Source organism: Panthera uncia, chromosome B1 (assembly GCF_023721935.1).
Source record: "Panthera uncia isolate 11264 chromosome B1, Puncia_PCG_1.0, whole genome shotgun sequence".
Lineage (NCBI taxonomy): Eukaryota > Metazoa > Chordata > Mammalia > Carnivora > Felidae > Panthera > Panthera uncia.
Window position 1 is genome coordinate 34,979,170 of NC_064811.1, and position 23,895 is coordinate 35,003,064.

Below are 23,895 nucleotides of genomic sequence, written 5' to 3' on the forward strand. Positions count from 1 at the left end.
GCAACACGTGTTTTTGCTAGAGTTACCAGTTACCATTTTTGCACATAAACTTTTCTCTCTTCCTGTGTGTATATCCGTGTGTATATGTGTTTGCATATCATACATGTTTTCCTGAGCTATTTGAAGATAAGTTGCAGATGTTACAACAATTCACCTCTAAATGATTTAGCATGTACCTCCAAGAAGAATAACTTTTTTTACACAACCACAGTACTACTCATACACCCTATTAAAGTGGCAGTTCATATTCAAATTTCTTTAATTATTAAAGAACAAGTCCCTTATAGTTTTTTACTTCAAGATCCAACAAAAATCATGCAATGCATTTTGCTGTCATGTCTTTTTAATCTCCTTTATCTACAATAGTCCCTCTGTCTTTTTTGTTTGCTTTCATGCCCTTGACATTTTTGGAATATGGGCTCATTGTCTAGAAGAATGTCCCGCTTCCCATTTGTGTATTTCCTGTTGCATCACGTTAGGAAGCACATGATGTCTGTTTGTGCCATTCTAGATTACGAACAATTTGGTTATTTACTTATTTGCTGTCTGCTAGATGTCTGCAACATAAAGGAATCCCTTCCTCTTGTAAATGCCAAGTGATATGGGAGATGATGCTTTTTTCAGCTTTTTTTTTTTCAACTTTTCACTCAATGGTATAAGCATCAGTTTCACATAGGGAGTTGCAAAATGGTGATTTTTCTAATTCTATTTCTTTTTTTTAAAATTTTTTCATGTTTATTTATTTTTGAGAGAGAGACAAAGAGAGGCAGAGCATGAGCAGGGGAGGGGCAGACAGAGAGGGAGACACAGAATCCTAAGTATGCTCCAGTCTCCGAGCTGTCAGCACAGAGCCCTACGCGGGGCTAGAACTCAAAAACCGTGAGATCATGACCTGAGCCCAAGTCGGTCACTCAACTGACTGAGCCACCCAGGTGCCCCTTTCTAATTCTATTTCTACATTTATTAACTGACATTCTTCTGTTCCATCATTTCCCCCTTTCTCCCCTTTATTTTGTGTGTATTATGTATTAGGTATGTATATACAAATTTAGATATGAATATGTATGTCTATATATGTTATCACCATTTACTATAATTTATATTATTCTTAATTTTTTTTTTATTTAAGTCTAAGGTTAATCTATCATTTTTTGAAATATAAATGCATCATAATTTTTAATGAACGATACTATATGGTCACTGGGTTTGTACTAGATAGAAAAAATAGAAGAGATAAGATGATTTGTGTAGCCAATGGGACAGATCAGCCCTTTACTGGTCTAGTCTTTGTTACTCTTTACGATTTTGTTGAGAGATTTTGGGCAGAGTCAGGGGAGGACAGATGGCCAGAGAGAATCTTTTAGATCGGGTTTTCCCCCCCAATTCCCGTATTTATAGCCTACTTTTACTTTTAAGAGAAATTTGCTTTGAATTAGGGTGCATTTTTACATTTTTGTGAGTTTAGTGGTTTTCAACAAGTATTTTATATACATGTGGATATGGTATATGTTATATAATTATGCTTTATATCTATATTCAATTTTTATGAGAAGAGGATCTCTATATTTTCTCTGAAATATGAGTCATCATCAGGTTTTAATATTGCTAAGGGGAAAAGAAATAACGAAGATTCAGAGACTCTTTTATGTTTTTTGAATAAAAGTTGTAAAATAGATCACAGTGGTTAGAGACAACTTTTACAATACATGAAAAATGTAAGCATGATGAGTTGTGAGAAAATAAAATTTGATTTGTGCTAGAGTGAGTGAATTGAGTTAAAGGTAGTAAGTTACTTCATTATTTTGAAGAGACTCAAAGCATTATTTAAAAAGTAGACTTGTTTTAGATAAAAAATGCCATGTTAAAGTTAAATTATTAAAAAAATCTTAGGGGGGTGTCTGGTGGCTCAATCGGTTAAGCCTCTGACTTCAGCCCAGGTCAGGATCTCAAGATTTGAGCCCTGCCTAGGGCTCTCTGCCCTCAGCACAGAGCCTGCTTTGGATCCATTGTTCCTCTCCGCCCCTCCCGCCCCCCTCCTTCAGCCCCTCCCCCACATGCATGTGCATGCTTTACACTCAAAAATAAATAAATATTTTAAAAGATCTTATCATTTAGACTTAGTCTTGTGAATTAATATTACATACACTTTAAAAAGCACAATAGAAAAAAAAAACTTGGGAAAAGTAGGATTCTCTTCAAAATAGAGATTAAGAAAAATCAAAGTAGCTGAATATAATGATTTCCTAGCTGTGTTCCTTCTGGTTTTCTTGAAAACTGTGCCCTCTAAGTGCTGGTAAAGCTCAGAAAAAGCTTAAATCAGTGGTTGGGTAAGTGGGTTGGATATTAGAAGTGCATCTGCAAAACTTCAGAACAAATCTGTTACTTTAAGTAAAGCTCCCAGGAATTTATTCTCCTGATTCTTTCATTAAAGGATGTATAAGTGTAGGATAACCACTTAGGGGATGGAAATTTCTCAGAGTTTTTTTGAGAAAAGAATTCGAGGCAAAATATCTCAATCTTTTAGGTGCAAGCAAGGCTGCCGTGGACTGTTGGACAGTTTGTGCCCTGCACTAGGGCTCCTGGCTGGGAGGAGAGTGGGGGCCATGCTCTGGGTGGCAATCTATGTACGGGGGCAAAGATCAAGAGGTTCAGTCTGGAAGAAAGGATGCCTTTCTGTAATTTGCACAGAGGGCACATAATGGCCTATGTTAAACCTGGCCACAATATTGGTGAAATTTAGAAATAATTCTCTCTCTTTCTTTTTTGAAGTGATTTTTGTTTTTTTTAAAAAATCTTCATTTATTTTGAGAGAGAGAGAGAGAGAGAGAGATCAAGGGAGGGGGCGAAGAAAGAGGGAGAGAGAGAATCACAGGCAGGTGCCCTGCTGTGAGCAGAGTTCAGTGCAGGGCTCCAGCTCAGGAGAACTGTGAGATCATGACCTGAGCCAAAATCAAGAGTCAGACATTTAACTGACTGAGCAACCCAGGCACCCCTGAAATAATTCTCTTTTAAGTGCTGTTCCATATGACTGTGTCAGAAGGAGACATGGGGAGGGAGAGTGAAGGTTTAAAGGTTATACTCCTTGATTAAAATGACAGGAATTGATTATCATTTTTTATCTTTCCTGGTCTCTTCCAGAAGAGGAAAGAGAGTTTTCAAATCTCTTTATGATGAAAAGTAGTGCCTGTGTTTAAAGAAGTATTTCTGGTGTTCAAAGTGAACAACACATTATTAATGGAATCTTAGTTTGGGGTATGTCTACTTTCATTTTTAGTTCCTAAATTTTAGAATTTCAAAAGAAAACCATTTAAAAGTACTATTTGTGGCTGTTTTTAAACTACTTTCAACTTTACTATTCTTTGTATTTACTCTCTGAAATCATGTTAAGGTATCTTGTAATAATAATCAGTGCCTTTCAAGGGACCAAAAAAGCTTAACCACAATAGGTTAAGGGATTAATAATAAAAAAAAAAAAAAGATCTTAAAAGAGGCATCTGGTACTATTAATTTTTCATCATCCAATAGGTCAACCTTAAAAGTAAAACAGCCAGTTATTTTACCAGCAAAATTGGTTTATTCAGGAATAGCAGAGGAATTGCAATTTGGGGCAAGCATGTGATAACCAAAGCCATAGGTAAGTCTGGAGAATAAAAGAAAGTAACACTCTTTTATAGAGGAGAGTGGGTAGTTGGGAAGGGCTGTTATAAACAAAAAGCCCAGTGGAATAAACTGGGAGTCGAAAGTGTAGTGGTGTTTCATTGGCTGAATTTTAGAGTCTCTTCATTGGCTGGGCTGTTGTCAGACAAAGGGAAAACCTTCCCTCTTTCTGGGGTAGTAAAACAGGCTTTTTCCTGTTGGGAATGTAAGGTACATCTCTTCATTTGGGTCTGCCATTGATGACAAGTAGTGATATGTGAGAGGGCCCCCTTTTGGCTTCCTGACTCCATGTTAAATGGGTGTCTTTTCTTTAGTTTCACACATTGTTATTTATTATTAATATGGCTGATTCTCATTGTTACTTCTTGATTTTTTTTTTCTGAGAGCTTTTGAAAACTATTCCCTTCAGAAGGGAACAAGGCAAAGCAACAGTTAACTAGTCTATTTCTTTATCAGACTTTAATATTTTAACAATTAATTTAAGCAAATTTTATATAAAATTATATTGCCATTATTGTTATGCTCAGAGTGGTTACTGATGTTTAGTAATCTTTGAATTGCACTGAAGTTAGTTGTCTTTGTATCCCTTAGGGAGAAATTTACGAAATGATGGTGGATTATTGATAATAGATAGTTACTCCACTTTTTTTTTGAGACATACCTGTTGAACTTCTTTTTTATTATGTGTATGTGAGTAGCAATACTTATACATATAGGTCATTTATAGATAATCAAATTCCCTCAATCTTCTGAATTCTTTGTACTCTCCAGTAGCTATGCCTGATTCATTTCTGCCATCATCCCCACTAAATGCCTCACTACCATACCAGATGGGCCATATGGCTTGTTTCTCTGTGACTCCTAACATGCTACCCTGGAGACATGCCTAAATCCTGTCATCGTTTGTGGTTTTCAGTGGTTCATACACCTGAAGTGAGTGTTAGAGTAACTAACAGTAACCTTTTTGAAATTAGTTTTTCAGCAGGAAATTTCTTTCTAGAACTCAAGCATGGAGAGACCAGGAATATATACAGTAGGTCCTTCTCTTCTCACACTGTCCAGCTGGGGCATGTTTTTCTGGTTTCAACAAAATATTCAATACATTTCAGTCCGGGCCAATTGCCAGATTTTTCATGGCACTGCAAATCTTTACAATTGATTTTTGAAAGTAGCTATATTTTTAATTTTTCTCTTATAACATAGGAGGATAAGTTAATTCTCCAGAGTACACTATAAAATAACAAAGCAGTGATTTCACTGTTTTTTTAATGAGTCAGCAGGAGAGGCTATGACTGAGGAACTTTTACGGATCACAGGATTTATAATTTGGAGAACTAAAAGAAGAGATAAAGAAATAACTAACTGGTATTCTTGAGGTCTTGTAACTGATATTCTTGAGGTGTTGCTGACCTGGGATAATGGCTCCCATGTTAAATTCCCTTAATTATGCATTGATTTTTTTCATAGTAGTAAGTTTTATATTGTCTGGATTCCCTTCTGATACTTTTGGGAGCACAGAATAATGATATGTTTCTGATCTTTGTAATATTTAGGATTAACAGGAAGCCCAAAGTGAGGGTGGCTTAAAGAAGGCAGAGGTTTATTTCTCCTTCTCATAAACAGGAAGCAGAAGTAGGCAATCTACAACTAATAAGGAAACTCCACAAACATGGAGGACTCAGGTTCCTTCCATCAGGTCTCTCTGTCGTCTTAACATACAGCTTCTAACTCAGGATCCACGATGACTGCCCCAGATACAAATGTCACATCTGCTTTGAGCCAGAGTGAGGGAGGAAGGATACACCCTTCCCTGTAAGGAAGAACACATACTAGAGTTGTCATAGACCATTTCTGCTTATATCCTGTTGGCCAGAATCTAGTTACATCGCCATGTCTGGCTATAAGGAATACTGTGAAATGTAAATCTCATTCTGGGCAGCCCTGTCGCCAGTTAAATACTGGTGGTTCTATTATCAAAGAAATAGAGGAAGATGAAGATTGAGGCACAATTAGCAATCCCTGCCATAACTTTTCATAGTTTGCTTGAGAGGCTTTATTTGTTCATACTTTCCAGGGGCAGTTGTCAACTTGTACACTATTTTCACAGTTGGCAAATTTTCCTTAAGACCTTGATCTGTTTTCTGCGATAGTTCAATGCATTTTGTTAATGACAGTTTTAAAGGGAGATTCTGGTCTTTCTTAAATGGTACAAGAAGAATGGGGCACAGATTACACACTCTTTCTCATCCATCTGCTCTAGCACAAGATGTACCCAAACCTCCACAGGTGTGTGGCCAAATTTTGATCGGTGAGAAAAGCTTACTAATTTTGGTAGCTGATTATGTATACAGTTATGCAGTGTTGTCATTTAGAACATTGACTCAGTAGATGCCCAGAGGTCGTATACAGCAGGTACAGACATCAAGAGCAGTATGGGGAGAGCTCAGTGTCGGAGATGCTCGCTCTACCTTGTGGATTTGCTGTCATTGACATGGGCTTCCATTTTCTACCATCCTTCCCACATTCCAGACAATAGGAAGGAAATTAGAGAGAGGAGCGCACGCCTTCCCTTTAGTGGCAGAATCTGGAATTTGCACACATTACACAGGTAGATCTTCCTCCCTCCCTCCCTCCCTTCCTTCCTTCCTTCCTTCCTTCCTTCCTTGGTTCCTTCCTCTCTCTCTCTCTTTCTCTTCCTTTCTTTCTACCATCTTCTACACTGGGCACCCAGGTGGCTCAATCAGTTAAGCATCCGACTTCAGCTCAGGGCACTCTCTCATGGTTCTTGAGTTTGAGCCCCACATCAGGCTCTGTGCTGAGAGCTCAGAGCCTGGAGCCTTCTTCAGATTCTGTGTCTCCCTCTCGCTCTGCTCCTTCCCTGCTCTTTCTCTCTGTCTCAAAAATAAATAAATAATAAAAAAGAAATTTAAAAAAATATAACCATCTCCTACACTCAGACTGTTATATTGCTTAAATCTAAGATGATTACATCTAAGGCTCTTCAACTTTTACATTGTTTGCTATTATTAATGATTACAAACAGTAGCATATATACTTTGAAATATATAAATCTAAATGTTTTTAAAGATAAGTATTTATGTGTTTCACAGTATAAATTTATTGTCTGCATTTTGAATGGTTTCTTTAGATTGTGTTAGTAGAATTGGGCAAACATAGATTTGATAAATATTTCCAGTTTACTTTTTTAAAACGTTAAACATTTACACTCTTATCAACTATATTTGAGAGTGTTTATTGCAAATTTACTAGCATCACGTTTTCTCATACAGTTATAAGAAATATGTAAAATGTCTTCATTTTAAGTGAAGATAAATATTTATTGTCTATCCCTAGCTTGTTCCATTTTGTTTTTTTCTTCAGCAATCATATTAGATGTTTATTTTTAAATAATGCTAATTTTTATTCTGTCATATTTATCACTTAAAATCTCAATATATTCTAAGTCTTTTGAATTCTTATTGAAGAATTTAATGACAGCTTAATTATTATTCTTATTGAAAGAGACATAAAATGCTTACATAGGTCAACTTATTAATCATAAACATTGTAATTTTCGTTCTACTGTTTGAAAGTATACAAGATAATTACCATCCTGAGATTCAGAATTGCATAAATATTCGCCTTAATTATGTTCTATTTTATTTTTTCTTTAATTTAATTTGGTAGATGTTATGAGGTAAGGCTCTAAATCTATGTTGTTCCCAAATAGCAAACTGTGAATCCCCGCTGTTCATTGAATAGTCTTTTTCATTCCCATCAATTTGTAGTGTTTTATATATTATTTAAATGCCCAAAGTATAATATGTATTTTCAACCTATCTATTCTTTCTTGGTGCCAGAAATGTTTTTGTGGCAGAATATTTGCATGTATTAAAAAATGTTGTTGTAGAGAGTGTTTTGATGTCCTTAGAGCACAGTTATTACCATTTTGAGCCAAAAAGCAAAAACAAGCATTTTTTTAATGCCAATTTAGAAAGTGCTTTTCCATATGAATGTCCTGCAGGCACTTCAAACTCAATGCATCCAGAAGAAACCCATCATTGGCGGCCCCATTACAAGTCTCCTCTTCTAATGGTTCCTAGTGCAGTTAATGGCATAGCTTTCATCCAGTTCCCTCGCTACAAACCTCAGTGCCATTTCTGACTTTTCCCTCTGCTTTTCACCCTCCATACAATTATTTCCTAGTGTTTTCTAACTCTGTCCTGAAATATTACTAGAATCCACTTTTTCCCTTTGCTTGCCACTGCTTCTCCTTTCAGGGCTGTGCTCTCTCTCCCTTGGACCTTGACAATGGCTTCGGGGTCTTGTCTCCAGCCTCCCATCTGTCTGCCTTCTGCATAGGTACCAGTTGTCTCTCTAGATTACAGACACAAACACATTACTCCTTCTGCTCCTAATTCTTGGGTGGCTTCCCGGTGGCTTCAGAATAGAGTTCAAACTCATTACCATGCTACTCAAAGCTGAACAGAAGATGAGTCTCCTTCTAACTTTACTTTATCAGCTCCCTTCATTCCTGGCCACCCACACACCCTGTGTTTCTGTCACCCTGGTAAATGGTTCACCTTTACTTTGAAATATTTAGACATCCTTTTCCCTTGGGCTGTTTTGTCCATAGCACCTCACTCTGTTTTCATAATCCACACTTTAACTCCTGGATCAAATATCATTGGCTTTGGGAAGCTCTCCTTATTTATGCAGTCAAACTTAATTGTCCTGTATTCTGTGCTCCTACTGAATTTGTGTACACATTTATCACAGCCCAGATTACTTTCTAAATTATTTAAGATGCAGTATATCTGGTGAGACTGTACATTTTAAGTGGGCCAACGTAGCCCATCTGTCTTTGTAGACACAGAATATGACCTCACAGCAGATTTTCTGTTCTGGGAGAATAACTTAAGCATTCCCTCTTAACTGAAATGTGAGTTCGCAGCTACAGCATGGACGGTATCTAAGCCTCCAGCCCTCTGGGATTCCTTAACATGCATTCTTCATTCCTGGGGAAGATTTAGGTATGTTTACAGACATCCAAAGACTATCCTAGGAGACTTGCTGAGGTACCATCCTCTTTCCTTCCAAGGTTTAATGGGGTAACTTTTCTGATGGATTGAAAAGTTCCTGATGGATTTACTGGCCCTCTGTCACTAAAGCTTATGAAAGACCTGAAAGGGAGCAGCATACCGTGAAGGAAGATGGTCCTGATTAGTGACCCAGATTCATTGCCACTGTCCCTATATGTGGGATTTGATTGGTGCTGACAGAGCTTGAGTTTGGACTGGAAACTTCTATGACCTGGCATCCTGGCTTGGATCCTGACCCCCATTCATGATGGGCTTCTGAGTACAAAGGAAAGGAGGTAAAACCTTGGGAGCCTAAGCATAAGGCATCACTGCAGCCTTTGGCAAGGATCTGGCCCAGCAAGGATGACTTAGCAGCCAGAGACCAGGACCCATTTTCAATTTCACTAGCAAAAGAAATACAGAAACTGATAAATTGAGGCTCATAGCGTCCTGATCAAACTCACCAGTTTTGTCTTATGAACTTAATGTGGTCTTCCTTAAACTGAGTAAGCACCTCGCCTGCACGCCTAGATTTCTGCTGGAGAAAGAGCTCAGATAATTCAGGTGTGGGGTAATTGGATTATTAAAGGAGCACTCCATGTTTGTATCTCAAGCTGGCTACGCAGGTTATCCAGGTGACACGAGTGTAAGGTAAATATCTGCAAAGTGGATCTCCCTGGTGATGAGAACAGTGATTTGAACATGGTAAGTATGTGAGTTTAATTGCTTCTCCCCCATGTTTATTTTAATGTTTAGAACTATAGCCATAACAGGTAACATTTTAAAGTTCTGTATAAAAAGGTATTTTTTATTTGCAAGTATTCTTATAGAAGACACAGGCTGCCTGGAATACTGCATGAAGCAGGGCTGCCTCTGTTCCTTGGGGTCTCAAGCTACAGTCTCTGCTGTATGTTGTCATTAAAACCCAGAAATATGCGGTGCCATTACAGTCTTCAAAAACAATTTGGTCTACTGAGGTTGGCACTGGAGAGGATTGCCCCACAAAATCAGCCCCCAGTGTTCTAGTTGACAACTTTTGCGAATTTGCTTGGTCTTGCTGTCTTATGTAGAAACTGGTTACCCTTTGTTGCAATTTAAAATATCATTTTTTCTTATTTAGAGAGGAGGTTTCTAAGTGTACCCTACTATTGGAGAATGTTTATGCTGACCACCTATGATTTAGCATATATAAATGTGCTCCCTGGGGCTTGTGCTGGCTCAGCATTTCCCCCCAAACTCTTCAAAGAGACTTGTGCCAAGTCTATGTGGTTTGTAAAGTTAGTTGCCCTCCCTATTCTTGTCTGTTTCTGTGAAACGGGTGTTGCTTGAGTGCTGCTTTTGTGCCCTGTATGAAACCATGTGTGCTACATTCCAATGGGAAATAGATATAATATGCAGTAGTTCAGCTGAAATTTAGAAGAATTTTTGTTAAAGAAAATATAGAGGTGTTTTGCAAGGCAAATAGTGTTGATCTATTTATATATGTATGCATCTATATATCTACCTATCAACCAACTGCCTAGCGGTAGGCTAAATGTTTAGCAGTAGACTCCCCAGGAAAGAATAATGACTAATTTTAAACTTTTGCCAATTTCTCAAGCATCAGTACTCTACCATAGCTCATTTCAAGCTACCCATATGATGTCATTGAACACAGAGTTGGGAAGTGATGCATGGTAGAACATTTTTATATGATATTTTCACCTTAAAGATACAATACATGCAAATAATCTCAAGATCACACATAATTGTAAAATATAGTAAAATAACAAGGAAGTGATCAGTTTTGATTATTATCTTTGTTTTAATGCAATTTATTTCATTGTAAATTTATGTAATTTGTTTTTTAATAACAGTTGTGTTTAAGAACTCTTGCAAAGTTCCTGAAAATTTAGCAACTGGTCTTGCAAACCAGTATAAACTGGCTCCAATACAACACTGAATTAATCTATTTACTTCTATTCACTCCTTTCCTTTTTCTAAGTAGAGTGGGCCCTGTGGCTGGGGAGATCTCTGTTTGTTGAACTTTTTGGTGGGAGTTTAGGTAAGCAGGTCTGGAGGCAGAAGCAGGAGTAAATTGCAGATGTTTAGTAAAGGATGCAAGGTTTTGTGTGTGGAGTAGGTGGATGCTAAGATTACAGGGGACTGGAGGCAAGAGTTAGCTTGCTCTGTGGTGGGATAGAGAAGGAAACTCTATTATTGAGAAAGCCTCAACATATACATATTATTTATTTTGTGCAATTCTAAACTACTTGAATTTGAAAGTGTTGCCTAAAATATTAATAAGCTTTCCTGTCAAAATGTTTTTAAATAGTATAATCTGATCTTGCACTTAAATCTGTGGAATAACTATCTTCCAAGTTGCCAGAGTAGAATGATCAGAGTATTTAGGAATGCAGCCGTTGCGTAAAACACTGCAGTCTGCCACGAGGTATTTGGTGCAAATCCCTTCTGTTTCTTATGAAATCTTTGGTAAAATCTACACTGCTTCATAATGCCCTTTAAGGAAATGGATTCTTTTTGGAGAGGGAAATAATATAGAGTTTTATGTCAAAGTTGCGGCAAGGCAAAAACGGAGACTATGTTCTGGTTTACACGAGGTATTTGAAAGTAATATATCTGGGACTGAAAATGAAATCACATTAGGTGAAGTACAGAATCATTTGTTAAAACGTGAATGTGGGCAGCATAGGATGGGACTTCAGGGTAGAGATTCTACCGCCCAACTTTTGGAGTTTGATTACAGATTCTATCACTCATTATCTGTGTGACCTTGGACAGGTTATATAACATCTCTGAGTTTCAGTTTTCCTGGCTGTAAACTTGGAATCTTCACAATACATATTGCATTGACTTGAGGATTAATGAGCTATATGGAAAACACTTAGAATAATTCCTGGCACAATGCAAGCAACAGGGTCAGCTATTATTTTTAATTGATTTAGTGGCTTAGGGATACAATTAATCAGAATAGAACATGTATATAAATATTATGTATGCTGTTTTGCTGAGGAGTCCAGATAAGGATCCTTTTCCCTGTGTGAGTTTTGAACCAACTGAGATATAAGAAGTGACAGTAATAGAGATGAGAGAATCAAAACATTACCTTTAATACTGGTAATGCTGATAATAGCACAATGTAGTTGCATCTGTAGGCAGGTGGGCTTCCTAATTCAGAAATTTAAAATTAGGCAGATTTCTGCAGCCCCAGTCAGCTCTGGAAACCTACGAGAATCCTCTTTAGGGGCAGACCCTCTCACCATGTGGCTGAGAGCAGAACAGAACACACACTCATTGAGGGCGGGCTGACTTGAAGAGGAAAGGGGAGGGAGAGAGGCTGGGATCTGTGTGCCCGGTTTCTCCTTGCACACTCTTCATTAAATTCATTACCTCCTCTGTCAGTGGGTAAGTCGGTACAGGACAGAGAGAAGTCAGGATTATTTCATAACTGGAGCTCCTTCCATGTGGTAGGGAATTATAGGAAAAAGGAACGCCTTCCCTTTCATATCACTGTTCAGTAACACAGAACTACTGATGTTTTTAACAGAGGACAGTTTAATTTACTCAGGCCAGGAAGGAGTTGAGAGGCCCAACCAGGGACGGTGAGAGAAGTCAGAGATTAGTAGCTGCAGGAAGACATTACCCTCCTTGAACAAAGGGAGTTTATGCTGTTACCAGAGACCAGAGTCTGAAATCACCCAGCAGAATCCTGAACCGTACTGGGTCTGTGGAGCAGGAGCTGGAGCCATGAAGATACTGACTAAGGAAAGAAATACCCTGACTTCTCCCTCCTCCAGCTCTCCCGTCTCTCTCCTGTGCCTCTCATTGGTTGCCCTCAGCGGGCAGCCATTTAACAGGGGAGCCTGGGAAATACAGCCTCACAGGGCAGCCCCATTGCTGTACAAAGCAGAGAGGGGAAGGACAAGGAACTGATCTGTGGGCAAAGGGGGCCAGGACCTGCATGCCCCCGCAGGCACATACACACACGTACACATTCGTACACACACACTTAAACACCTTCTGTTTTGTAGGACTCTGCTTTTGAACTCTCTGGACTAAGTAGATCAAAATGCTCTTTCAGATGGTACAATTTTAACATTGCTTAGAGACACTGTCTATGGAAGTAAATTGAAGAAAGTTGAAAATCAATATACAATTTGGCCCATCTTTAAAGTTCTGGCAAACATCCTCTGCAATAGTTCTAGATAATAAATCTCCAGACCACTGCCTGACAGTGTCAGATTATTGCCTAAATTCTTTATTTTTTGTTGTTCTTTTAAAGAAAGACACAGACATAGAATTCTGTTCTCAGAGTGCAACTTGATACAAGTCAGACAACATTGACTCTGCCTATTCAATTTCTTGTACCAGTTAAAAACTTATAGCAGTTATTGGGCAACTTCGGCCTTGGTTCCTCCATGAGGCGTTCATGCGTGTGGTCCTCAGGGAGGTCTCCAACACTGAGTCTACTGCACTTACTTTCTGTTTTGGCCACGTGTAGTTGTTTTATGTGTCTAGTCTCGTGTGTCAGTCACCTTAAGAATAGGCGCTGTGTTGAGGCACCTGACTGGCTTGATACAGTGTGTGACTCTTGATCGTGTGGTTTTGAGTTCGAGCCCCATACTGGGTATAGAGACTACAAAAAGAATTGGCACTCTGTCATTAAAGTCTGTCATAAATTTCCCAAGAAGCTAGCTGGTTCAAAGCCAAATTATGTGGGTCTAATTAAAAGTCCACTCTTATACTGTTGCTGAACAAAGTTTTCTTGAAAGCATTTCATTTTCAGACTTATTTAGTACTCACAGACAATTCCGGAAAGTGTTGAACCCAAACAGTTACAGAAATGGAAGCCTTGAATTGCATTTGCTTTCCAGAGAATTGTGAGGACACCAGGTCAGAATTACTCACTGTCGAGGTCTGGTGTGAGAACCGTCTACAGTAGTAGAAAGATTAAAAGCCAGATGGCTTGTATTAGGTCTTGAGGTAAAGGAAAATCGGCAGATCAAATAACTTCTGTATGCGTCAGTTTCCTTACACGAAAAGTAACGACAGAGACGGTATCTTTCTCATGGTTGTATTATATGAGATAGCCTGTGCCTATTGCTGCATCCATGCCTAGCACTCGGTGTTATTATAATCCAGTGTGTTGTCTGTAGAAGGTCATTTTTAGATAAAATCCTCAGAAATATAAAAAGTTGATTTTCTACTTTGTGCAGAACAGTTTATCTCATATGCCTGTCTGTAGGAGTGCATCAGGGGAGCAGAGACGCTGAGTAGCTGCCTGGGGCACCAAACTCTCAGGGATGGTGAAACATCACTGGAATTGAAGCAAGAGGGAGAAAATTGTCATTATTGGAATTGCTGTTGCAGGCCTATTGTGCTTTGATGGAGGGGGCTTTAAAAAGGTCCTTGGGTTGGGGGCACCTGGGTGACTTAGTTGCAGCTCAGGTCATGGTCTCACAGTTTATGAGTTTGAGCCCTGCATCGGGCTCTCTGCTGTCAGCATGGAGCCCGCTTTGGATCCTCTGTCCCCCTCTCTGCACCTACTCATTCATTTGCGCTCTCTCTGTCAAAAATAAATACACGTTAAAAAAAAAAAAAGAAGGCCTTAGGTTGGGGGAGTGAGAGACCCGAAGAGGCATGTTTATGTAAGGATAGATGATTGCTAAATCGCCTTTTCGGGAAAGGGCCCAGATGACTGTAGGGATTTTGCTTTGCTGATGCAAATGTGGGCTAGTTGAGAGTAATAGTGCAAAGGCTGAGAGCCCCCCAGGGATGGTCCTTTGCTACCCCTCTCCCAAGTGCCACTAAGCTCCAGAGTTCCTCAAAAAATAATATATAAAACAATATTTTCCCAGAATGGAGCACCAATATATTAGCTCCGTGGTATATATGTTTAATGCCATGAATTAGTAAAATGGGGGAATTTTAAATCCCATCAGTCAGGGACCAAGGAATTGGAACACAGAAATTCAACATAAAAAATTGTTAACTAGGCATAAGTTTGTTAACTAGGTAAGTGAAAGGGCCAGACGAAGCTTTAATGTGTTCTGGAGGAAGCAATTGCCAAAGATCAGCTAGGGTTGAGGGACGAAGGGAGTGAGGCTGGAATTCTAAAATGTAGAGTTCTAGAAGGCACCTGTAGGGCTGGAACACACCTGTAGGGAGGAGGTGTGCTGCTCAGGGGGTGCTGGTGTCTCCGAGCTCCAGGGAGAGGCCTGAGCAGGAGGTGTCCCTGGAGTCCCTGGAGAGGGTGGGACTTGAAGCTGGTTCTGTAAGTGCTGGAAAAACTACCAGCTGGGTTCAGCAGCTGCTACAAGAAAGAACTGCTCACTGGAGAAGCAGATAGGAAAGAGCAAGTCTGTTCTTCCTCCCCCCGCACCTTGAGGCCTCCCCCCACTGTCCCTCTTGGCAGAGCTAAGTCCAGGTGGCAAAACATGTTGCATCCACACGACTCCTGAAACAGAATGCTACAGGCACCAGTGACAGTCACAACAAAGTTTATTGCAATGAGAGGCAAGGCCGACCGATCGGGACCAACACTCTTGATAAGAGTGCGGCCCCGAACAGCCGGGGTACAGATTTTTTATAACCGATCACATCATTTTATCATCACCTGGGAACAGAACAAAGAAACAGGTTCCAGATGAGTTAGAAACAGTTGCCTAATGAGGTGTTTACTTTAGACTTTCTGCCTCTAAGTTGCAACCAGTGGATCTCCTTGACCCTGCCTCTGATGCTCTTCTCTTTGAACTTTTGTTTCCTTAATTGGTGAAGCCTAATTTACAAGGGTATGAGGCGTAGTTTACCAGAGCAAAGCAAGGCTGTTATCTCTTAACCTTCAGTGTCAACACAAAGCTGTTATTTTTCAATCTAAGCATTAGCCCTACACTACAATTTAACCCTTGCAAACAGGATACATAGAAGGGTGGCTTCGGAGCTGAGACATAGTCACTTAATAAATGGGACGTAAATATCCTGCAAAATGGAACAAGCTACTCAGTAGACATTGGTTACTAGGTCTTGGGCAAATAAATCCTTTCTGGAGTATTTGCTACATGCTTCTGGGAGTACAGAGCTGAATGTGACCTGTCTCTGCCCTCAAGGAAGAGGGAAGGAGGCCAATTTATAGTATCAGTTATAGTATACCATGATAAATGGTCCAACACAATTATGATGGGAGCATAGAGAGGGGAATCAACTGAATAGGTAGTGAACCTAATAATCTTTTTTTTTTTTCACTAGTTAGGTGCTATTTAGGTAGTTTAATTATATGAAAATAGAAAAGCGGCATCAATGTTCATGCCAGTTTAAAGGTAATTGGTAAAGGTTGTGCAGCACAATTTTGAATGTTTTCCTTATGTTTCCTCCAACTTAGTCTCCCCAAACCGGTACAATCTACTTTGTGTGTGTGTGTGTTTAAATTTCAAAGAGTTCTAATCCTGCCCATAGGAGTGTGGACAATACTGACTCCATCTTTGGCCCTCTACCTTGCTCATGTCCTTGCAATGACCTCCCTCAGGGTTCTATGTTCTAGGCCCCATGGAAGTTAATGTGTGCCCTGACCAGAATTCAAGTTGCACCGAGAAGGCTCTACTTTAGACAACTAGTAGAGATGACTGGCACAAAGATCCACTTTAGATAACTACCCCCGTGACCTCACCACCATGCCCCTTGCTCCATAAAAGCTCAAGATTAAGGTCTGGAATGGGCAGAGAATAGCTGTGAAGATTGGGGGTGAAGAATGAGTTTAGTGCCTGCATCCTACATCTGTGCAATCCCCCGTGTCAGTAAGTTACTCAAAACATACACACACACACACACACACACACACACACACACACACCCCAGTGTAAATGGTATGGAGTGGCTTGCTTCATTTGTTGGTCTTAAAGTGCCTTCTCCATCTGGAAGATATTTTACTGACCCTCTTCCACCTTCTAACACTAATTCAAGACATTTCTTCATTCAAAGAAATAATTATAAATTTATTTTGTTGAGTGTTACCTTTTAGTATGCTATAAAATAGGATAATATTTCATAGGCCTTGAGTTATCTTAGTACATGTAATGTGCCGGTGATATTTTACAAAGGTATTCCAATATTTGCTCTAATTTATTAACTTAGTCTGCAAATATTTGCTTTGTACTTCACTAGATTCTGGGGAAATATACATTGAATAAGACGTGATGTGGTAGACACCTGGCTAACACATCAGCCATTGCAGTGCGCTTCCCTTGCCGACAGAACCTGGATTTTGCTCGGGTGTTGGGAAGCAATAAGACCAACCCAGGGGCAAATCATGGTTTAAGACAATTATAGTAATCCTGTTCTCCTTTACTAATGGTTTAGGGTGGGGTTTGTGACCAGTTCTGACAAATCCATTATAGGTGATTTCTGCTGTGGGCTTCTGGGAAATATTTTCTTCCCTGATAAAATGTCCTATTGGACATTGTTGTTGGAGGACATGATATTTGGAGTTATGACAGCTATGTGAAAACTTTTAAGAGGACAGCTCTGAAAGTCAGAAATGCCACCTGGAGTCCTGTCATTGTTGACTCACTAAATTAATCACCCTGGACTGGCCTAATTTGCTACTTATTTTGTGAATAATACCCTATTGTTGAAGCATTTTTAGTGGGGTTTGGTTTTAGATAAAACAAAAGTAATCCTAAACAATGAACATGGTTTTTGCCTTACACAAATCTTCAATTTTTTAAAAGAATTCTAAAAGTGAAGTAGTATTTTGTTGCATATATGTTATTCTAAACAAGCAAGTGAAAGTCTCAGGGAGTAGATATCATATAAAACTATTAATAGGGTATCTTGCTCAATAAGGGACCTTCTCTCTTTTTTTGTGATATACTATTTTTTTTCTTTTAATTCTGAAGTGGATGAGATTTAGACTTGGAAAACCCACCTGGAACTCTTCATCCCCCTCTTCTCACCCAAGCTATAATTCTATGTTGAGTTTTATTTTTATGACATCATCCATTTGCCTTTATTTAACTACTCCCAAGCAAAACCAAACAAAATAAACAAATAAAAAAACACGGTATGCTTGTTATTTTGTTCTTGAGTCAAACAAAGCTGTTAACAGGGTGAAGAGTCAGTATACAAAGTATTCAATGAAAATTGTATGAAGCCACTCTAAAAATGTCATTAGTACAAATCCATTTGTGATGCATATTCTTGAGAACAAATAACTGGTGAAAATCAGTTCTTCATCTCATAGTGGTAGCTTTTAGGGAGCCTGTCTCTTTCAAAGAGAATTGTCTCTATGGACATCCAATAGACTAGGAACATTGTTATTACTGGAGCATGTTCTTGGTTCTGCTCTGCTGACCTCCCTTTCCTTCTGTTAGAGATTGCCTAGATAAGGTATAGCTAGACTTCTTCAGAACCACCAACTTGCTCTTGAACGTAAGAATTTCTAAGAAGTGTTGATGGGAGACCTACTTCGTTCCCTAGGCAACTTTGTCAGTACAAACACTAAATTTTGGGGGATATTTGGAAGGGCTTCTCTGGAGGCAGAGAGCAGGGTCTTTACAGTATTTATGTGGTTGCTATTACTTGCTTGTCAGAGAAGATGCTCCCTGGGTTATCTGTTCTGAAACTGACCCCATAATAAACTATTTGCTTTTGTCATTCACTCAGTATCTCTCCTGCCTCTGCTGTAAACTCTAATAGAAATTAATCCTAAAGAACAAATTAACAAATCTTGCGACTAGAAAATCTACAAAACAGGACATATACAGTGAACCAAGTGTTTAACCTAACCAAAAAGTACATTTAAATAAATATAAAGTATTATTTTCCTGTTCATCAGATTCACAAAGATTTGAAATAATAAAACACTCAATAAAACACAAAGGCAACTTATTGAATGGCAGAAGATAGTTGCAAATAATATATCTGATAGGGGTTACTATCCAAAATACATAAAGAACATATACAACTCAATATAAAAAAACAAACAAACAATTTGATTAAGAAATGAGCAGAGGACCTGAGTAGACATTTTTCCAAAGAAGACCTACAAATGGCCAGCAGACACATGAAAAGATGCCCAACATCACTCATCATCAGCAAAATGCAAACCAAAATGACAATGAGACAATCATCTCCCACCCACCTGTCCTAGTGGCTATAATAAAAAAGGCAAGAAAAAAACCAGTGCTGGTGATTATGTGGAGAAAAATGAATTGTGCACTATTGGTGGAAATGCAAATTGGTACAGCCACTGTAAAAAAAAACCAACAACAGTATGGAAATTCCTCAAAAGAATTAAAAATAGCATCACCATACAACCCAGTAATTCCAGTACAAGGTGTTTACTCAAAGAAAACAAAGACACTCATTCAAAAAGATATACATACCCCTATGTTTATTGAAGCATTATTTATAATAGCCAAGATATAGAAGAAACCTAAGTGTCCATCAATAGATAAATGGATAAAGAAGGGGTGGTGTGTACATATGTATGTGTGTGTGTGTGTGTATACACATATATACACATATATACACACACGCACACATATACATGTATATATACATACATACACACACAATCCATACATACACACACACAATGGAATAGTACTTAGCCATGAAAAAAATGAGATCTTGCCATTTGCCACAACATGCGTGGATTTAGAAGGTATAAAGTTAAGTGGAGTAAGTCAAAGAGAAATACCATATGATTTCACTAATCTATGGAAATTAAGAAGTAAAACAAATGAACAAAGAAAAAAAGAGACAAAGAACAAAAAAACAAAAAAAAACCAGACTCAAATATAGAGAACAAACTGGCAGTTGCCAAAGGGGAGGTGGAGGGGGGTGGTGGGCGAAATGGGTGAAATAGACAAGGTGATTAAGAGTACACTTACTGTGATGAGCACTGAATAGTGTGTAGAATTGTTGGGAAGATAAAAGGAAGGGATGATCACAGTGATGGTATAGAACACATGACAAATAAGTTGTAGAAAGCCTGTCTCCCAAGATGACATTCTCCATGTGGAGTCTGAGGTTTTGGATAAAGAGAGATTACATGTACTTTGCAGGAAGGATATAAATACACACTAATAGGTGCAATAGTACTTTAATGGTAATGATGATAATGTTAGCTACCACTGATTATTTACCATGTGGCAGATATTAAGCATTCTACAAGGATTGTCCCGTTAAGTCCTCATCACAACACTATATTTTGGAGTAAATTATTATTTTCTCTCCCATTTTAGAAAAGAGAATATTGAGGGTTAGAGAGGTATCTGCCCAAGATTACATAGCTAAGAAATGGTGAAGATAGCATACAAATCCAAGGTGGTATAATTCTAGGTCTGTTTCAGCTCTAGGAAGGGGGTCAGAAAAGACAAATTGTATCTACTTTTGATCCTTTTGCCTTAATTTAAAATTGTTATGTCTTAAATTATGCTCAAGTTAGTGAACCAATATCCCTGGATTTGGTTGCGTGAGGATAAAAATGTATATCTTTAGGAAGAATTATAGCCATATATATTAAATTCTCAAAAATATTCTTACATTTTCAGTCAACTATTACACTTCTAAATTATTTTATTCCACTTCCACTGATCCTAAAGAAATAATCTTTAATGTAGAAAAAATTTTGTGTGAAGTTATTTGTTGCAGCATTATTTATAAATAGTGAATGGTTAGAAACAACCTAATTATTCAACACTAGAGAAAGTAAATATATTTTGGTACATCCACATAATGGATGCAAATATAAAATTTATGCAATATAAAAATTATGGCTATATAGGGATGCTTGTGTGGCTCAGTTGGTTAAGCATCTTTTTTCTTTTTTACTTTTTTAATGTTTATTTTGAGAGAGAGACAGACAAATGGGCAGAGAGAGAGAGGGAGAGAGAGAGAATTCCAAGAGAGAAAATCTGTGCTGATAGCACAGAGCCCAACACGGGACTCAAACCCACCGAACTGTGAGATCCTGACCTGAGCCAAAATCAAGAATTGGATATTTAACTGATGCCCCAGGCATCCAACTCTTGAGCTTGGCTTAGGTCGTGATCTCACGGTCCATGGGATCAAGCCTTGCATTGAGCTCTGTGCTGACAATGCAGAGCCTGCTTGGGATTCTCTGTCTCTGTCTCTCTCAAAATAAATAAACAAACTTAAAAAAATTATGGGTATACAATTTTACATTCTGAGTTAAAGGCTGTTGTTTTAATGTTAACCAAAGGAAGCTAAAAATTGTATGTACTATATATAATATCTTCACTATGAAAAAAGCCTATGGGAGAAAATACAGCAAAAGTTTTAGCAGTGGTTTCCTCTGAATATGAATGATTAATATTTTTTCCTATGTACTTTTCTATATTCTCTGAATTTTCTCCAGTGAGCATGTATTACTTTCCTAATCAGGAAGGAAATACACAATTTAAGAAAATGCTCATAAGCGTTTTCTTATAAGAATGACTTAGCTTCTGTTGTTTAAAGAAGGTTTTCCAACTGCTTTTTTTCTCATCTTTAGAAAATATCAAACCACTACAATGTACAGCTTTTTTAGCACTTGAGGTTTCAAAAGTACAATGAAATACAAAGGAATTTGGTTCAATTTCATTCTTTTTCCAATCGTCATCATGACAGTGCATTTATAACAGGCAATTTTCTGTTCTCTGGAAAACTAGGTGCATCACATTAGAAACAGATTTTTATCTGGTGTCTCAGAACATTTCCTGCTGTTCAAACATTGATGTTGTATTGGCACATATCTTTTTGATATGTCTTTCCCTTTTACGGTTTGATTTTATTGTTTCTCGTAAAATTTGCACTTCTGCTGAAGGCTAGGTATATATGGGATGCTTGATGTCTGTGGAGCTGTGAGTGAATAGCTAGGGAGTGAGAAGAATGAAAAATAACAATACAGGAGTGTGGGAGCACATACTTCTCTTCTTTGTGCCTTTTGAAGATTGCCTTTGTGCCCTAGGGCCAAGTCTCTGACTAATCACAAGTTAATGGTGTCTATCATCTCATATATACAAGCACATGTAATTTAGTACTCTGGTCACATTTCAAGTTTGTATGTAATTATACATTTTTTAATCTTATTTTTTTTCCTGATTATTAAAGTAATATGTACATTCTCATTATTTAAAACATGAGGAACATATTAGTAATCTATTGCTACAAATTATCACAAATGTAGTGGCTTAAAACAACACAAACTTATTATATTAAATACTGGAGGTCAGAGCTCCAAAATGGGGCTCACTGGGTTAAAATCAAAGAGCTGGCAGGGCTATGTTCCTTTCTGGAGGTTCTTGCCTTTTATAGCTTCTGTAAGCTGCATGCAACCTTGGTACATTGTCCCTTTCCACCTTGCTCAACCAGCAGTGGCCGCTTGAGTCTTTCTCACGTGGCATCACCCTGACTCTTCTGCTTCTCTCTTCCACATTTAAGGACTCATAACTCTATTGGGCCCACCCAGATAATCCAGGAGAATCTCTCTATTTAAGGGTCAACTATTAGTCACCTTAATTCCATGTGCAACCTCAATTCTTCTTTGCTTTGTAACCTAACATATTTATGGTTCTTTAAGTGTTCTTCCAGGTTTTTTATGAAAACACATGTGCCATAGCATTGTTGTTCCTCGTCCCATGTTTAGCCCTTACCTTATTCCATAGTGGGAGTGGACGTAGGGAATTCTCCATGCACCAGACATTGCAATAAGTGCAATCTTAACAACCCTATGAGTGGGTACAGTTACTATCTTTATTGTTAAGATGGAGAACCCGAGACAAGAAGTTAAGTAATTTACCCATGGTCATATATGTGATAAATTATAAGGTGGGATTTGAACCCAGACAGTTTGCTTTCATAGCCCTCATGCTTAATTACTGTTCTCTATTCCCTATCCTATATGATGAGCATATTACTTGCTAATTTAAAGAATTGGTTACAATTTCTTTGTCATCTCTAGAAATCCTGTGTATAGTAGTGACCACATCAGTATGTTTACCTCACAAAGTCATGTGTTTCTGGGGAGGTATGCCAGACACTCTTGGTTGGCTACTCAAGACCTATACCCAACAGCCATTCCCAACCCTTTTCTCTGTTGCAGGTACCCAAAAAAGAACTCAGAAAGCAGGACATGCTTTCAAAGCCTCCATGGAACTAGGAGTAGCTATATGGCTCAATTCTGGCCAAAGGGACTGGAACATTTCAGAGAGACTTCTGGGAAATGGTTCCCTCCTAATGACATGATATGGGTCAGTCAGGAATCCTCTCTCACTCCTCTTTCTACACCTTTGCCTCCCTATGGACATAACCACAAGAAACTATATTCAGAGCTCAGGCAGATCTTTTGCAACCATGCAGAGGAAGGTAAGAGAATTTCAGATATTTTGAAACAGTGCCTGACACTGTGGAGTTGCCAAACTTGGGACCAGCTGTCAGCTATTTCCAAGGCTTCTTGTTAAGCAAAATGATAAATAGTCTTTTTTAAAAGATTTTTTTAGAGTTTGTTTATTTTGAGCAAGAGAGAGTGGGGGAAGGGCAGAGAGAGGGGGAAAGAGAGAATCCCAAACAGGCTCCACACCAGCCGCACAAGCCTGATGTGGGGCTCAAACTCATGAACCGTGAGATTATGACCTGGGCTGAAGCCACGAGTCAGATGCTTAACTGACTGAGCCACCCAGGCACCCCAAATAATAAATAGTCTTATTTTAAAGCCCCTGTTAGTCATGTTTTCTATTACTTGCAGTGAGACACAGCTTAATGGATACAGAACCCAATAGCACTACTGAAGAGAAAGCATTTGGAGGGTGTACCTTTTAAGAGGGATGTGGACAAATTGTAATATAATGAGAGAGCAGCCTATATGCAAGGGGTTTTGAAACCTTTTACAGGAATTGGGAGGAATTATCCTAGAAAGGATGATCAATGGGGGGATATTATAATAAATGTCATATACTTGAAGGGCTTTTTGGCATATTGAAAACGTGGTTGCAAACTCTTCCCATCTCCATGTGCACAATCACTTTGCAATGTAACATTTTACTTCCTCCTGTTTAGTGGTGAAGTTTTTTTCTCCATCCCTTGAATCTCTGCTTGACCATGTGATTTAGTTTCCTAGGGCTGCCATTACAAACTGCCACAAACTGGGTAGCTTAAA